General features: G+C 39.4%; 1 long non-coding RNA gene across 2 annotated transcripts; it reads right to left on the bottom strand.

Annotated features, from left to right (window-relative positions):
* On the bottom strand, positions 1-5934 carry LOC130873919 (uncharacterized). 2 transcript variants are annotated; one of them, XR_009057039.1, is made up of 3 exons: positions 5876-5934; positions 4545-4615; positions 1-100 (listed from the first exon to the last, which is right to left on the bottom strand). It is a non-coding gene; the product is annotated as an uncharacterized LOC130873919 (long non-coding RNA). The 2 variants fall into 2 exon arrangements; XR_009057040.1 differs by lacking the exon at positions 5876-5934 and adding an exon at positions 5422-5863.
* Between the last annotated feature and the right edge of the window lie 8617 nt (positions 5935-14551).

Here is a 14551-nt window from a genome sequence, read left to right as displayed (position 1 = left end):
CAAATTTCTCCTTATACCGAGTCCCCTTAGCGATAACCACAGGTCACCCGAAGCTCAGGTTGGCTAAAATACACATTGCTCCATTTGTGAGTTCTCGGATCTGCAAGGACACATTTCACTTTATTGTAGAACTGTGCATGGCTTTTCCTCCACCCGCTTTGGTATCTTGTTTCTGCAACTAAAATGCTCTGGGTTTTCCCATGAATTAGTTACACTCAAAGATATTTCTTTTATGAATGATTAGATTCTTCTAGCTAACAAGCTGCTCTGTCCCCAACCTCTGAACTGTATAGTAGTGACTGCTGCCTTGTATGTCAGAATCCCAGCTCTCAGACTTGTTGGTCCCAGCAGCCCCTCTGTTGCAGGAACTCTTCCAGACAATAGCCTTTAGGATACTGGCCCACTCTGGGCGTGGTCTCATGTACTTTAACTGCCTGAAAGCTGAGCAAGGTTTGGGTTGGCTGAACCACAATAGGGACTTGGTAATTTCTAGCCCTCCTACCCCTGTGTGGCTCAGTCCTGCCAGCTAAGTGGCTCAGTAACTGATGCCTGAAGCTTTCTGTGACAACTCCTCTGTAGCTTCTCTGCCCCATGTGTCTCACTGCTGCTACCCAAGCTAGGGTCTGCTTCTGAGGTCCAGCTGCTGTCTGGCCTGTTCTGATCAGCATGAGCTCTATGCCTGCACCTAGAACACAGGCTTGCATTCCCAGATTGGAGCCATGAGAACCACTGACCCAAAATCCACCAGCAACTTCACAGCTCGCAATTGCCTGCAAGCTCCGAGTCCTTTGAGCTTCTGCCCGTGAAGCTCAAATTTCTCCCTGTGAAGGTGTGCTACTTTAAAATATTTTTGCTGAGTCTCAGTTGATTCAGGCCCTGATCTAGGACCTGCCTTACTGCCACAACTGTGACACCTGCTGAAAAATCCACAGTATTACACCTACAACAATTTTCTCAAAATTATAAGGGAGGTAAGTTAACGTGATATCTAAGTATCAGGTTGATTGGTAAATAAATAAATAAATAAACTAATAAATTTGAAGATTGTAAACCAATCCCAAGATAATTGTAGACAATATCACCACCCAGGAATATAATAATATTTTTGTTTCTGCTATGAATGGATTGATGCAAGAACTAAGCTGTATGACCTACCTGGTACATATATTTTTGTGGCCATGGTGGGAATTATTTTTTTTCACATGATATGGCTAAAGACATGGTTTCACAACAGAGTCAAGAATGAGAGACTTTTAGAAATGATACAGTCTTTATTGACTCGTAATGAGAAGTTATCTGTAAAGATTCATACTTTTGAAATTGACCATCAACATCTGTTAAAAAGGTATGATAAGCCAGGAGATAGAACATCCCACCAGGAAGGCAGTCTACATGCCATCCAAATAATATCTATGGATAAGAAGATATAAGTGAAAAATGTAACACATTGAAATAACATGTGCAGAATGAGAACTAGAAATTAATTGATTTGAGGAACTCATTAGAAATATTCAGAGGTCAAGAGGTTTAGATTTTACAAAAGACAGTGATAAAAAGATTTGAATCAATCAAGGACCTTGTCAGATCTGATAAGCAAGGAGAGGAGGGACAGGCAAAGGACAGTAGTAAAGATTTAGCATTGCCAATAGCTCAGAGTCAGAGATGACTTTCCAAGAGTATTAGCTATTGATCCTGTTACTACCGCTGGAAAGTCAGTAAATTCTCAATACCCAAAAGGATATACAGAATGTCAATTGAAACCTATACATTTGAAAGATCTAAAAGATTAAGCAAGCAGTAGTATCTTATGGCATGCAATCACCATATGTGAGGGAGTTGTTAAAGACATAGGCCTCAAGAAATATGGTTACTCAAAATGATTGGCTTCAATCAGTCTCACCCATGCTAGCAGATGGATTGTAGTTACAGTGGAATTCTTATTGGAGAGAAGAGGCTAAAGTCCTGGATCATCAAGGGAGAACTGGAGGTATTGAGGCCTCCCAAAATTAAATTCTTGGTGAGGGTTGTTACACTAATCCACATAGTCAAGCTATATACAATGAATACATCTTATTTCTGTGCCATACAGCAGCCTTGAATGCTTGGGACACAGATCCAATAACTAGGAAGAAAATTGAATCATACACTAAGGCCATGCAAGGCTCATGAGAATCATTTAGTGACTTTTTACAAAGATTAGCTAAGCTGTACAAATAGGGGTAACAGGTCCAGAAGCTAGACAAGTACTTACTGAATCTCTGGTTTTTGAAAATGCCAACTTCGAATGCAAAATGATACTTGGACCATTAAAGGTCAGATCAGCACCAATGGATGAATAGATCCTGCACCCAATCAATGTTGAGTCATTTGATTATAAGACTGAGGCTTGACTGAGGCTTGGGTAGGAGAAGAAATTTCCAAAGGTATTAAAAGTCATCAAAATAGCAAATGTTTTTATTGTGGCCATCTGAGAAAGGATTGTAGAGAGGGCATTCATACAAATAATGTTTCTTGTGGAAATAACAGAAATAAAAAGTCTCAATATTCTGAATTATATAGAAGATGAGGCAAAGGCCAACATTGCACCAATAAACTCAGATAAAAAGAGACAAACAAGGTAAGCTGTCAGCACTGGCAAACTCCTTAGGGGGTTTCCCACAGACCCCAGTTCAAACGTGGTCCAGTCATTCTCAGTCACTGTGGGGCACATGCCTCCCCAGGACAATGAAAATCTCCAGTGCCTGCTGGAAAAAACATATTGCTATTGACAATAGAAAAATCCTGGAGGAGGAATCAAAAGTTTCAGTAGAACATCGGCAATGTATATTTTGGCAGACTTCGACAAAAGATATCAAAGACCAAAGCCAAGAGTATGCATAAAAATCACTATAATTAAAGGATCATTGAAACTGCTGGTTCTACAGCAAGAAAACCAGAACATCCCAACTCAGATGAAGTAGAAGAAAATAACACAAAAAATAACCTTATGGGGATACTGAGGCACTGAAAGAGGACATGAAAAAAATATCCCTTACAAAAGTGGAAGAAAAGAAGAAATCAATAACTCCCATAAAGCAAACCAAAAAAGCAGTCAAACAGGTGAAGGCAACAGTTCAAGACTTAAAAATTGAAAAGGGGCAATAAAGAAAGCCCAAGCCAAGAGAACTTTGGAAATGGAAAATCTGGGTAAATGATAAGGAACTACAGATGCAAGCATAAACAGAATACAAGAGACAGAAGACAGATCTTAGGAGTTGAAGATATCATAGAGCAAATAGATTCAAAGAAAATGTAAGATCCAACTAATTCTTAACACCAACTATCCAGGAAATCTGTGACACCTTGAAAAGACCAAACCTAAGTATATTAGGGATAGAGGAAGGAGAAGAAGTCTAGTTCAAAAACACAGAAAATCAATTCAACAAAATCATAGAAGAAATCTTTCCCAAGCTAAAAGTACCTACCTATATCAAATACAAGAAGCTTATAGAACACTAAATAGACTGGACCCAAAAACAATTCCCTCAAAACATAACAATTAAAACATTAAACATACAGAATAAAGAAAGACGATTATGAGTTGCAAAGGAAAACGCCAAGTAACATATAAAGGCAGACCTCTTCAAATTTAGCCCAACTTCTCAGTGGAAACAGTGGAAGACAGAAAGTCATGGTCAGGTGTTTTGCGGACACTAAGAGAGCACAGATGCCAGCAAATACTAACATATCCAGCAAAGCTTTCAATCACCATAGACAGAGAAAACAAGATATTCCATGACTAAACCATATTTAAGCAATATCTATTCTCAAACTCAGCCAAACAGAAAGTACTAGGAGAAAAACTCCAACCCAAGGAAGATAGATATATCAACAAAAACACAGGCAATAGATATCGCCACACAAGCATATTCCTAAGAGAAAAACACACACAAACACAATATCACCACCAACAACAAAAACAAAAAATAACCGGAGCTAGCAATCACAGGTCATTATCATCCCTTAATATCAATTGACTCAATTTGCTTACAGAAAGACACAGGCTAAAAGATTGGATACAAAAACAGAAAACATTCTTCTGCTGCATACAAGAAGCAAACCACAACTTTAAACACAGACATTACCTCAAAGTAACAAGTTGGGAAAAGATTTTCCAATCAAATGGTCTGGGGGGGAAAAAGTTTTTGTAGTTATCCTAATGTCAAAACAGACTTTAAACTAAAATTAATTAAGAGATGAAGAAGGTCATTTCATTTTCAAAGGAAAAATCCATCAAGATGAAGTTTGCATTCTGAACATCTATGCCCTAAATACAAGGGTACACTTGTTTGTAAAAAGAACCATTGCTAACGGTTAAATCACACATCAAGCTCCACACACGAATAGGGGGAGACTTCAGTATCCCCATTCTCACCACTGGACAGGTCTGCCAGACATAAAGTTAATAAAGAAATCAAAGAACTAACATGTTATGAATCAAATGGGCCTAACACACATCTCTAGAACATTCAACCCACATTCAACCCAAATACAAAAGCACATACCTTCTCAACATCCAATGGAACCTTCTGTTGAAAGTGATTTCTGTCCCACCTGGTCCCGCAGCCATTCAGTCCTAAATAAACACACAGAAGTCTATACATTTGTTGACAGAGATTTCCATCCTGCCGATCTCACAGCCAATCAGCTCCCCCCAAACACAGAGGTCTACATTAATTATAAACTGGTTGGTCTATAGATTCTTAGTAACTAGTTCTTACATCATATAGTAACCCATAATTCTTGTCTATGTTAGCCATGTGGCTTGGTACTGTTATTAGTGAGGCATTCTCATTTTGCTTCCTCTATGTCTGATTTCCTCTGTGACAGTGCAGACCAATTTTCCTCTCCCCACAATTCTCATGTTCTTGTTGCCCTGCTTCTATTTCCTGCCTGATTGCCCCACTAACAGAGGTAATGAATCAAATGGACTTAGCAGGCATCTATAGAAAATTCCACCCAAATAGAAAAGAATATACCTCCTCGGTATCTCATGTAACCTTCTCGAAAATTGATCACATACTTGCTAACAAAGCAAACTTCCACAGATATAAAAAAAATTTAGTAACCACCTGTGTCTTATCGAATCACCATGGAATAAAGTTAGAATTTAACAACAATTCAACCCCTAGAAAACCTACAAACTCATGGAAACTGAACCACCCCTGGGTAGGGGAAGAAATAAAGAAAGAAATTAAAGTCTTCCTTAAATTCAGTGAAAATAAAGATACAAAATACCCAATCCTATACGACATTATGAAAGCAGTGCTAAGAGGAAAGTTCATAGTGCTAAATTCACAAATTAAAATAAGATGGAGAAAACTCACATTAGAGACTTAACAGCACAGGTAAAACTCTAAAAAAAAAATGAAGCAGACACACCAAGGAGGAGAAGACTGGAAAAATCAAATGGAGGGTTGAAATCAACAAAATAGAAACACAGAAAACAATCCAAAGAATCAAGGAAACAGTGCTAGTTCTTTGAGTAAAATCAACAAAATTGACAAACCCCTATCCAAACTAGTTAAAAGGAAGAGAGAGAACATGCAAAATAACAAGATCAGAAATGAAAATGGAGCCATAACAACAGACACTGAGGAAATTCAGAGAATCATTGGGTCTTGTTAAAAAGCCTATATGTGACAAAGTTGGAAAATGTAAAAGAGATGGACTTGTTTTTAGATAAAATCCAAATACCCAAATTAAATCAAGACCAGGTGCGCAGCACACAATGCCTGTATGCGCTCTATGTGCTACCATACAGTTTGTGAGCTAGGGGTAAGGGGCTAGAGGTTAAAATACACAAACACACAGACAGAGAGACAGAGACACGGACCTGTAGGCACTGGTAAGAAGCCCTTTATTCAATAGCACCCTGGAGGCTTAGCACCTAACAGTCAAGTGGGCCAACAGGTGAAAACCTTATCCTCTGATCCTCAAGGCCCAGGCAACGTGTGCTTGTGAAGCAGAGCTGGTAAACAATTTTTACACAGCCTTTAGTAACTCAAATCAGAAGGAAAGTAAAGGTCTCTAGCAAGGAAGAGCAGCTCGAGACCAGGACTCCTATTGGTCCCAAGCACAGGTGAACAATTTAGATAGACCTATAAGTTATGAGGAAATAGAAACTTTTATAAAAAACAAAATCCTCTCACACACACAAAAAAGCCCAGGACCAGATGGTTTTAATGCAGAGTTTTACCAGAAATTCCAAGAACAGCTGATACCTATACTCCTTAATGTGTTTCACATTATAGAAACATAAGAGTCTTGCCAAACTCTTTTTTTGAAGCTGCAGTTACTCTGATACCTAAACCATACAAAGATTTAACCAAGAAAGACAATTACAGCCCTATCTCACTCATGAACATCGATGCAAAAATTCTCAATAAAATACTGGCAAACCGAATCCAAGAACACATCAAAAAATTATCCATTTTGATCAAGTATGCTTCCTCCCAGAGATTCAGGGCTGGTTCAACATTTGAAAATCTATCAATGTAATCCATCATATAAATAAACTGAAAGAAAAATAACATACGATCATTTCAGTAGATGCTAAAAAATCATTTGACAAAATTCAACACCCCATTCTGATAAAGGTCGTGGGGAGGTTAAGGATACATGAATCATCTCAAAATATAATAAAAGCAATATACAGCAAGCCAACAGCTAATATCAAATTAAATGGAGAAAAACTCAAAGCCATTCCACTAAAATCAGGAACAAGACAAGGCTGTCCACTCTCACCATATCTCTTCAGCATAGTGCTTAAAGTTCTAGCAATAGCGATAAGACAACATAAGGGGATCAAGGGGATTCAAATGGGAAAGGAAGAGGTCAAACTTTCGTTATTTGAGGATGATATGATAGTGTACATCAGTGACCCCAAAAACTCTACCAAAGAACTCCTACCTTCAGTGATGTGGCAGGATACAAGATCAGCTCAAAAAAATCAGTAGCCCTCCTGTACACAAAGGATAGAGAAGCAGAGAGGGAAATCAGAGAATCTGTTTATATTCTGTCGTGAAATTCATACTGTAGAAATGACAGTATACTTGTACCATGTATAGATCTGGTTGAAAGCATTAGCATTGTTTCTTTATCCAGAAATCTCAGACAGGTGTTTTCTGTGCAATACAAAGCGTCTTTGAGGTCTAGAGTTAGGAAACAAGCAAAGGGATGTTGAAATCTTGAGCTTGTGGCTATGGTGACTGTGGTAGTATTCTGCCAGAGCTAGATTAATAGCTTATCAGAATTTTGTCAATTCATGTTAAGACTATGGAATTTTGGAGTCCTAATATAACAGTAGCGTAATGAGAGAGATATCTGGAACACATTTTATTCTTTTAAACATCTCAAATCTTTTTCACTTATTCAGTACTTAAGCCTTTTTGTCCTCAGACCTCTGTAACTTGCATTTATGCACCTTAAGTCACTTTTAGGTACCCTGAAACATTTTTATCCTCAGACCCTCATAACATGTATTACACGTCTTAAAACACTTTCGTAGACCCTCAAACATCCTTAGGCCCTCACATCCTAAGTTTTGCATTTTAAAACAACTTTGATCTAATTTGCCATTAATTCCAAGTAGCTGACCACTGAGCACAGTCACTGTAAAGTAAGTTCCTGTAAACAAAGGAATGGTAAGAATTTATACTGAAATCTCTTTTGTGAGTTTATTTTTACTTTTTTATTTTTTTGAGTCTAGTAACAAGGTGAACTGTGTCTGGACTTACTACTGAGTCTAAGAGAGTGAGGTCTGTGACTCGAATTTTATAGAGAACTGGGAAGGCAGCTGAAGCCCTGATTGCTGCTTTTAAGTTGGCAAAGGTATTAGTTGTCAAACTGTGTCAGAGTTCTGAAGGGAGTAATCTTTACCTAAATTATTGCTTAAAAATTGACAGAGAATTACTTGCTGGCTGTCTAGACAGCTACCCCAAGGTCCTCCTTGGTCGTTAAGGGCAGTTCATAGGGCAACATTTGTCTTCCAGCTGGCAGAGGTCAGCCTCCAAGTTCCCTGAAGATCCCACAAGTCTCCCTGGCATGAGGACTTAGGCAACTCTAGGTATTAAATTCCCCAGTGTCCTCTTTTATCCACCATCTAAAGAGGGTCTTTGCAGCTTGAGGTGAAAGGCAGGTTCGCTCAGTGGCTAGTTCTGCCAATTTTGAGGCCAGTTTTGCTTAGAGATTCTTCTGCTTCCATCTGTCTTCTTTGTGGAAATCGGGGAGATGTCTGGAACTGGCTTGCCTCTCTATTACACAAAGCTTTTAAAGAAAACATTTAGTTGCTATTTTCTGCAGATCTCTGAGCATGTGAGGGCAGTCTGTCCATTAGAGAGATCTCAGCAGACAACCCTTGCTACCAGTTATTTGCCCTAAGCACACAGAGCACTAGGTAAGGCTTCTCCCCGCAATAACCCCATCAGTGCTTAGCATGACTATAACCAAAGAGCTTGGTAATTCCTAAGATGACTCTTAACTTGTATTTATTAACAGTCTACAATGTGTTATTAGCTTTCATAACTAGGACTTTATATTACATTCCTGCCGGATTTAGTCTTAAAATAATGATTTTAATTGAAGCTCTTTTAGTATCAAAATACAATCCTTTAATAGTAGATGATGAGTTCAATAAAGAAACTAAGAGAGCCATCCTATTGGGAATAGCAGAACAGGTTTGTACCAATCTAATACTGTCTCATGAGAAGGAAGAAAAAGTGATGAAGGAAAGACCCCGGGCCAAATGGGAATAGCAGAAAAGTGGTTTGTGAGGTGGGGTGTGGACCCTGAGCAGGGACTGAGGAACACAGAGGCCAACATTGCCATGGGTCCCCTGCCTAAATCTCCAGTCCTAAAAAAGAAACCTCTCTGAGGGGCAGGTATTTTATCACAGAATATATATCTTGTTTATCAAATACCTTACTTATCAAACAGATGTTGTCATTTTGTTAAAGTTTCTGAAGTCTTGGTGTTAGATAATTGGCAAAGACATAAGCTTTTATGTGTAAATCTCTAAATTAGTTCTTGTTACTCTGAATAGATCTTTATGATCTTAAATTCTTATCATCATATAAAAGTTCATATCAATTAAAAACACTTGAAACTTGTTGCTTCCTTAGTCTAGAAGGAAATATGATGTACAGAGGTGCAATGTAGAGAGAGCTCATTAAGACTAAGAAGTGTTATATAACATGTAATCACAAAAATAATATTTGCATCTTAATTATAAGCACATATATGAGTAATTAAATCAAGCTCTTATATAGTTAAATTTAAGTCATACATGTGTATATGCATTTTAAATGGGAGTTCATCCATCCCCACGTATGAAAATTTTAGTATAAGTCTTTATTCATTTGCTGAAAGTCAAATTTTGTTATAAATTATATAGATTTTTAACCCATATCTCATGGACAATCTGTAAGTCCTAAGATAAGAATTTAAAGTATTGTTTAAAGATATTATTATTATTATTATTATACTATTTTAATGCTTATTATATCAGACACAATAACCAGAACATCCAGTAGTAAATTTTAAGGTTGGGCGGTCAGTATGGGTTGCAGAAAGGACACATCAAACCAAGTCAATATATACATTTAGATACATTTAAAAATAAATATTTACTAGCCATGTTTCTGCATTTTAACATAACAAAATTTTTCTTACTTTTTCCAGCTGAATTTTGAGGTTGGGGAAGGGCGTCAGGCCATTTGTACTTTCCTGATAGGGCTGCTCCTACTAATAATGGGCCCTGGTGTTCCTTACTATGCCATTCCTTACTGTGGAGCAGTTGTTCTTTTGTGAGATTTATTGTCCAAGAGAAGCAGCTGATAGTGGCCATCATTGCCAACTGCCATTTATTCTTTAACCTTTGTCTAACCTTGGCTCAGTTAACTTTGTCCTTGGATCTTAGCCTGGATTTTATCCTTTAAGATATTCTGAACTGCAGAGGTGTCTCAAGCCAGCAGAAGTTCCATAGTCATGCTGAGGTGTGAGAACAGGCTGTCTTCTTGCAGCCCACTTAGGCTCATCTTAGTCTAAAGCACTCACTGCATGTTGTGTCTGCAGCACTCAGAAACTGCTTTCTTTCCAAACTTCTTTATACTGAGTTAAAATTGGCCTGATGGAGGATTGGAAGAAATGAGGACCCTCAGATATTTCTATGGTGTAACATTGTCTAGCCCTGTTACAAGCTATGTATAACTTTCAGAAACTTGAATAGCAGCTCCCAGATGACCTAGTGATCCCAGAATGAGAAGTGTCCACAGAGAATATAGAAGCATTCCTAAGAGCACCCCCAAAACAGCAAATATTCAAATTCTCATCACTCATGAGTAAAAAAAATCAATGACGTCCAGCCCTTCCATGGAATATTGTTAAGCATGAAGTACATGTACTCATTTGACCATGTGTTAGTCAGCCTGCTGATACTTAGAGAAATCTCTGAGACATTCATCTAATGCATGGAAAGGTTTAAATTTTATTCCTGATTGTAGAGATTTTCTGTGCTCATTGCTTGAGCACATTAGGCTGAAATTGAGGTAACCTGTGGTTTAGAGAGCTCCTTTTAGGGGACGCTGCCCTCCTTGGAGCCACTGGGAAGCACTGAGTGAGAGCGAGGGGCTGGTCTACCATCATGCAGTGGTCTTGTACCAGGAAACTAAGCCTTTAATGTACAGCCTGGAAAACTTGTTATGCAAGCTGGGATAACTGGTCAAGGAACCCTGGCAACCACAATTTGCGGCTTGGGTTTATAAGGCAAGCACTACATTGACTGATCTGTCCACTCTGATCTTCTCCCACATTACCAGGCATGCATGTGGTTCATAGAAATACAGGCAGGCTAAATACTTTATACCGTACATATAAAGAAGAAATAAGTTGAAAACTTATCAAAAGAGACCAAAAATGCATAATCCTCACCACATCACCACATCACTCTGCCTGGGTTGGATTGTGGGTAGAGAGGGTGTGGGCAAATGGAAGTTAACCCTCTCCTCTACAGTATCCCAGGAGATCTCTTCTTAAATTAGTTTAGCTAGAAACTAAACATGTGGATGCAATGCACTGTGCTGGTATATGTGCATCCATGTACTTGTGTGTGTGTGTTTGGGTGTGTCTGTGTACAAGAATACACACACGTGCACATGGGTGCAGACAACACTGCCATAAGAATACAACCTTCTAATGAATAGGAACATCAAAGACTGGAAGAATATCGTCAGACCCTACTGAAGCTGAAGAAACTGCCAAAGGACATAGAAGTCAAACTATAGCATCACTTGCCTATGTCCCAGATGAGGTAGGAGCCCAGACAGGGAGCAGCAGTCTAGTGGATCCCCAGTAACTGGATCTCTGAACTCTTTGGGTTTTGTTCATTTGGCAAGGTTCCCAACCACAGCCAGGGAAAGAAAGTTCAGAGTATCGAGTTAGTTAATCACTAACAATTGTCCAGGCAACAATATGCTTGGTTATTAGTCTTCTGGGGATCTCTAGTGTAGTCTAAGTATCTCATTCCTTAGGTTATATTTCCCCACAAATATTCCCATGGTATCCACAAACCTAGAAGTGGGAGGTCAATTGTGAAGGACAGGTGTTCTCTGCCACTTTATTTTCCTTCAGGAACATCACATTTAGAGATGAATTTTTATTCTTCAGATTATTGGAACGCAGCACACTCCTATGGATTGCAGGCTTTCTGCAGGGTTCCTCAGTTTCCAGTGAGAATATTGACTCTGGCCAGAAAGAGTTTAGGAGTTGAAAAATTAAGCCCTTGCAGCATCTGAGCTGGAGGAATAATCACAGCCTTCTCTGCAGTGTTGTGTAGAGTCCACTAGAGGTCAGCCAAAGTGGCCTCTGATCCCTTCACGCCTCCCGGGTCACACTAATTCCCACTCTGAAAACCTCTGTGGGAAATGAAATCTAGTTTTAAAACATTAAAGCCAAAATTGGAAGTCTATCTGTTGCTGACCTTTTCCCAGTCTGTGTGGTTGAGAACAGCTGGGCTCTGTCCTACTAGGTCAGTTCAGGAGTGTGATCAAAAATTGGAAGTAATGGAAGTAGATGACTAATGCAAGTAGGTGAGGAGTTGGTCTGGCCTTTAACATTTCCTATTCTGGAAGTAAGCCAGGCCCTACTAGACTTTCTTTTCTCTAAGTTGCCCTGCTCATGGTGATTTCACAGCAACAAAAACCTAAACAAGAGAAAACCTGGTTTAATTAATGAAGTGGAATAAGCGGCTGGAGAAATGGCTCAGTGGTTAAGAGCATTGCCTGCTCTTACAACCTCCTGAATTCAATTCCAAGCAACCACATAATGGCTCACAGCTATCTGCAATGAGGTCTTGTGCCCTCTTTTGGCTACAGAAAGAAGAGCTGGAGAGATAGCTCAGTGGTTAAGAGTACTGTCTGCCCTACCAAAGGTCAGAAGTTCAATTCGTGGCAACCACTAATGGCAAAATCATTTTTAAGAACAATATTTTAGCTGTGGTGGTGCACACGTATAATCCCAGCACTCAGAAGCAGGTGAATCTCAATGAGGTCCAGGCGAGCCTGGTTTATAAGAGCTAGTTCCAGAACAAATTTTTTCCAAGAAGAAATGGTTCTGGGGCAATTTGGTATGCCCTTGTGAAAAAAGAACAAGTGCTGGTGACTATGAACCAGCACCAATAAAATTCACTCAGAATTCAACATTGAAAGTTGGAAATTAGATGTGCAAATTCTAGGAAAAGGACATGGGCACACGTTGTTGTGACTGGATCAGGCAAAACGTTGTGTTACGAGATTAAAGCCTAACAAAATCATCACTATGAGCCATCATGCTTCAGATAAACCACCAAGGAAAGTAAGGTAAGATGGGTAGAAGAAGAAAATAATGACACGTTCATGTGCCTAAAGAAAAACTCACATGCAAGACATACAAAGGACTGCAAACACAAGCAAAAAGTTAACCAATTTAAAGCCAGAGAAAAAATTCTCTAGACTTCCTCTATGAGGTACAAGAACAGCCAATATGTCCATGGAGACCCCTGTGCGCCACATGTTAGGGGAAGGCAGATGTGATCCACACAGCACATCGAGTAAACCTGGTTTAGTTAAAGAAGTGGAAAAGGGGGCTGGAGAGATGCCTCAGTGGTTAAGAGCATTGCCTGCCCTTGCTACTTCATGAATTCAATTCCAGGCAACCAGATAATGGCTCACAACCATGTGTAATGAGGTTGTGTGCCCTCTTTTGGCTCCAGAAAGAAGAGCTGGAGAGATAGCTCAGTGTTTAAGAGCATTGCCTGACGTGCCAAAGGTCAGCAGTTCGATTCCTGGCAAGCACATAATGACTCACAAGCAGTGAGGGCTGCTGCCCTCTACTGGCAACAGAAGGAAAAGGCGGGAGAGAGGGCTCAGTAGTTAATAGAATTGCCTGCTGAGATCTATGAGGCCAAATGTAGGGGCCAGGGCCAGGGCCTTTTTTTCCAACAGGAAATGATTCGGGGGCAATTTGTTTTCCCCAAGTGAAAGAAACAAGTGCTGGTAACTATGAAACACCTCCAATAAAATTCACTCAGAATGCCACATTAAAAGTATGCAATGAGATGTGCAAATTCTAGGAAAAGGACATGGGCACAAGTTATTGTGACTGGATGTGATCCACACACCAATGTAGTAAACCTGTTTTAGAAAAAGAAGAGGAAAAGGGGGCTGGAGAGATGGCTCAGTGGTTAAGAGCATTGCCTGCTCTTGCAACATCCTGAATTCAATTCCAGGCAACCACATAATTGCACACAACCATCAGCAATGAGGTCTTGTGCCCTCTTTTGGCCACAGAAAGAAGAGCTGGAGAGATAGCTCAGTGGTTAAGAGCACTGTCTGCCCTTCCAAAGGTCAAGAGTTCGATTCCTGGCAACCACATAATGGCAAAATCATTTTTAAGAAGCATATTTTTAGCTGTATTGGTGCACACCTTTAATCCCAGCACACAGAGGCAGGCGAATCTCACTGAGGTCCAGGCAAGCCTCGTTCGTAAGAGCTAGTTCCAGGACATTTTTTTTTCCAACAAGAAATGTATCTGGGGCAATTTGGTATCCCCTTGTGAAAAAACAACTGCTGGTGACTATGAAACACCACCAATAAAATTCACTCAGAATTCAACATTAAAAGTATGAAATGAGATGTGCAAATTCTAGGAAAAGGACATGGGCACACGTTGTTTTGACTGGATCAGACAAAATTTTGTTTTAGGAGATTAACAGCTAACTGCTACATCTCCTTGAGCCAGCGTGCTTAGAGACACCACCAAGGAGAATAAGGCAAGATGACTAGAAAAAGAAAATACTGGCATGTTCATGTGCCTGAAGAAGAAGTTACATCCAAGACATACAAAAGACTACAAACACCAGCAAAAGGTTAACCAATTTAATGCCAGAGAAAAAATTTATCTAGACCTTCTATATGAGGTACATGAATGGCAAATAGGTCCATGGAGACGCCTGTACTCCACATGTTAGTGTAATGTA

This window comes from Chionomys nivalis, chromosome 4, assembly GCF_950005125.1.
Source record: "Chionomys nivalis chromosome 4, mChiNiv1.1, whole genome shotgun sequence".
Classification (NCBI taxonomy): domain Eukaryota; kingdom Metazoa; phylum Chordata; class Mammalia; order Rodentia; family Cricetidae; genus Chionomys; species Chionomys nivalis.
This window is presented reverse-complemented; position numbering and strand designations above follow the sequence as displayed.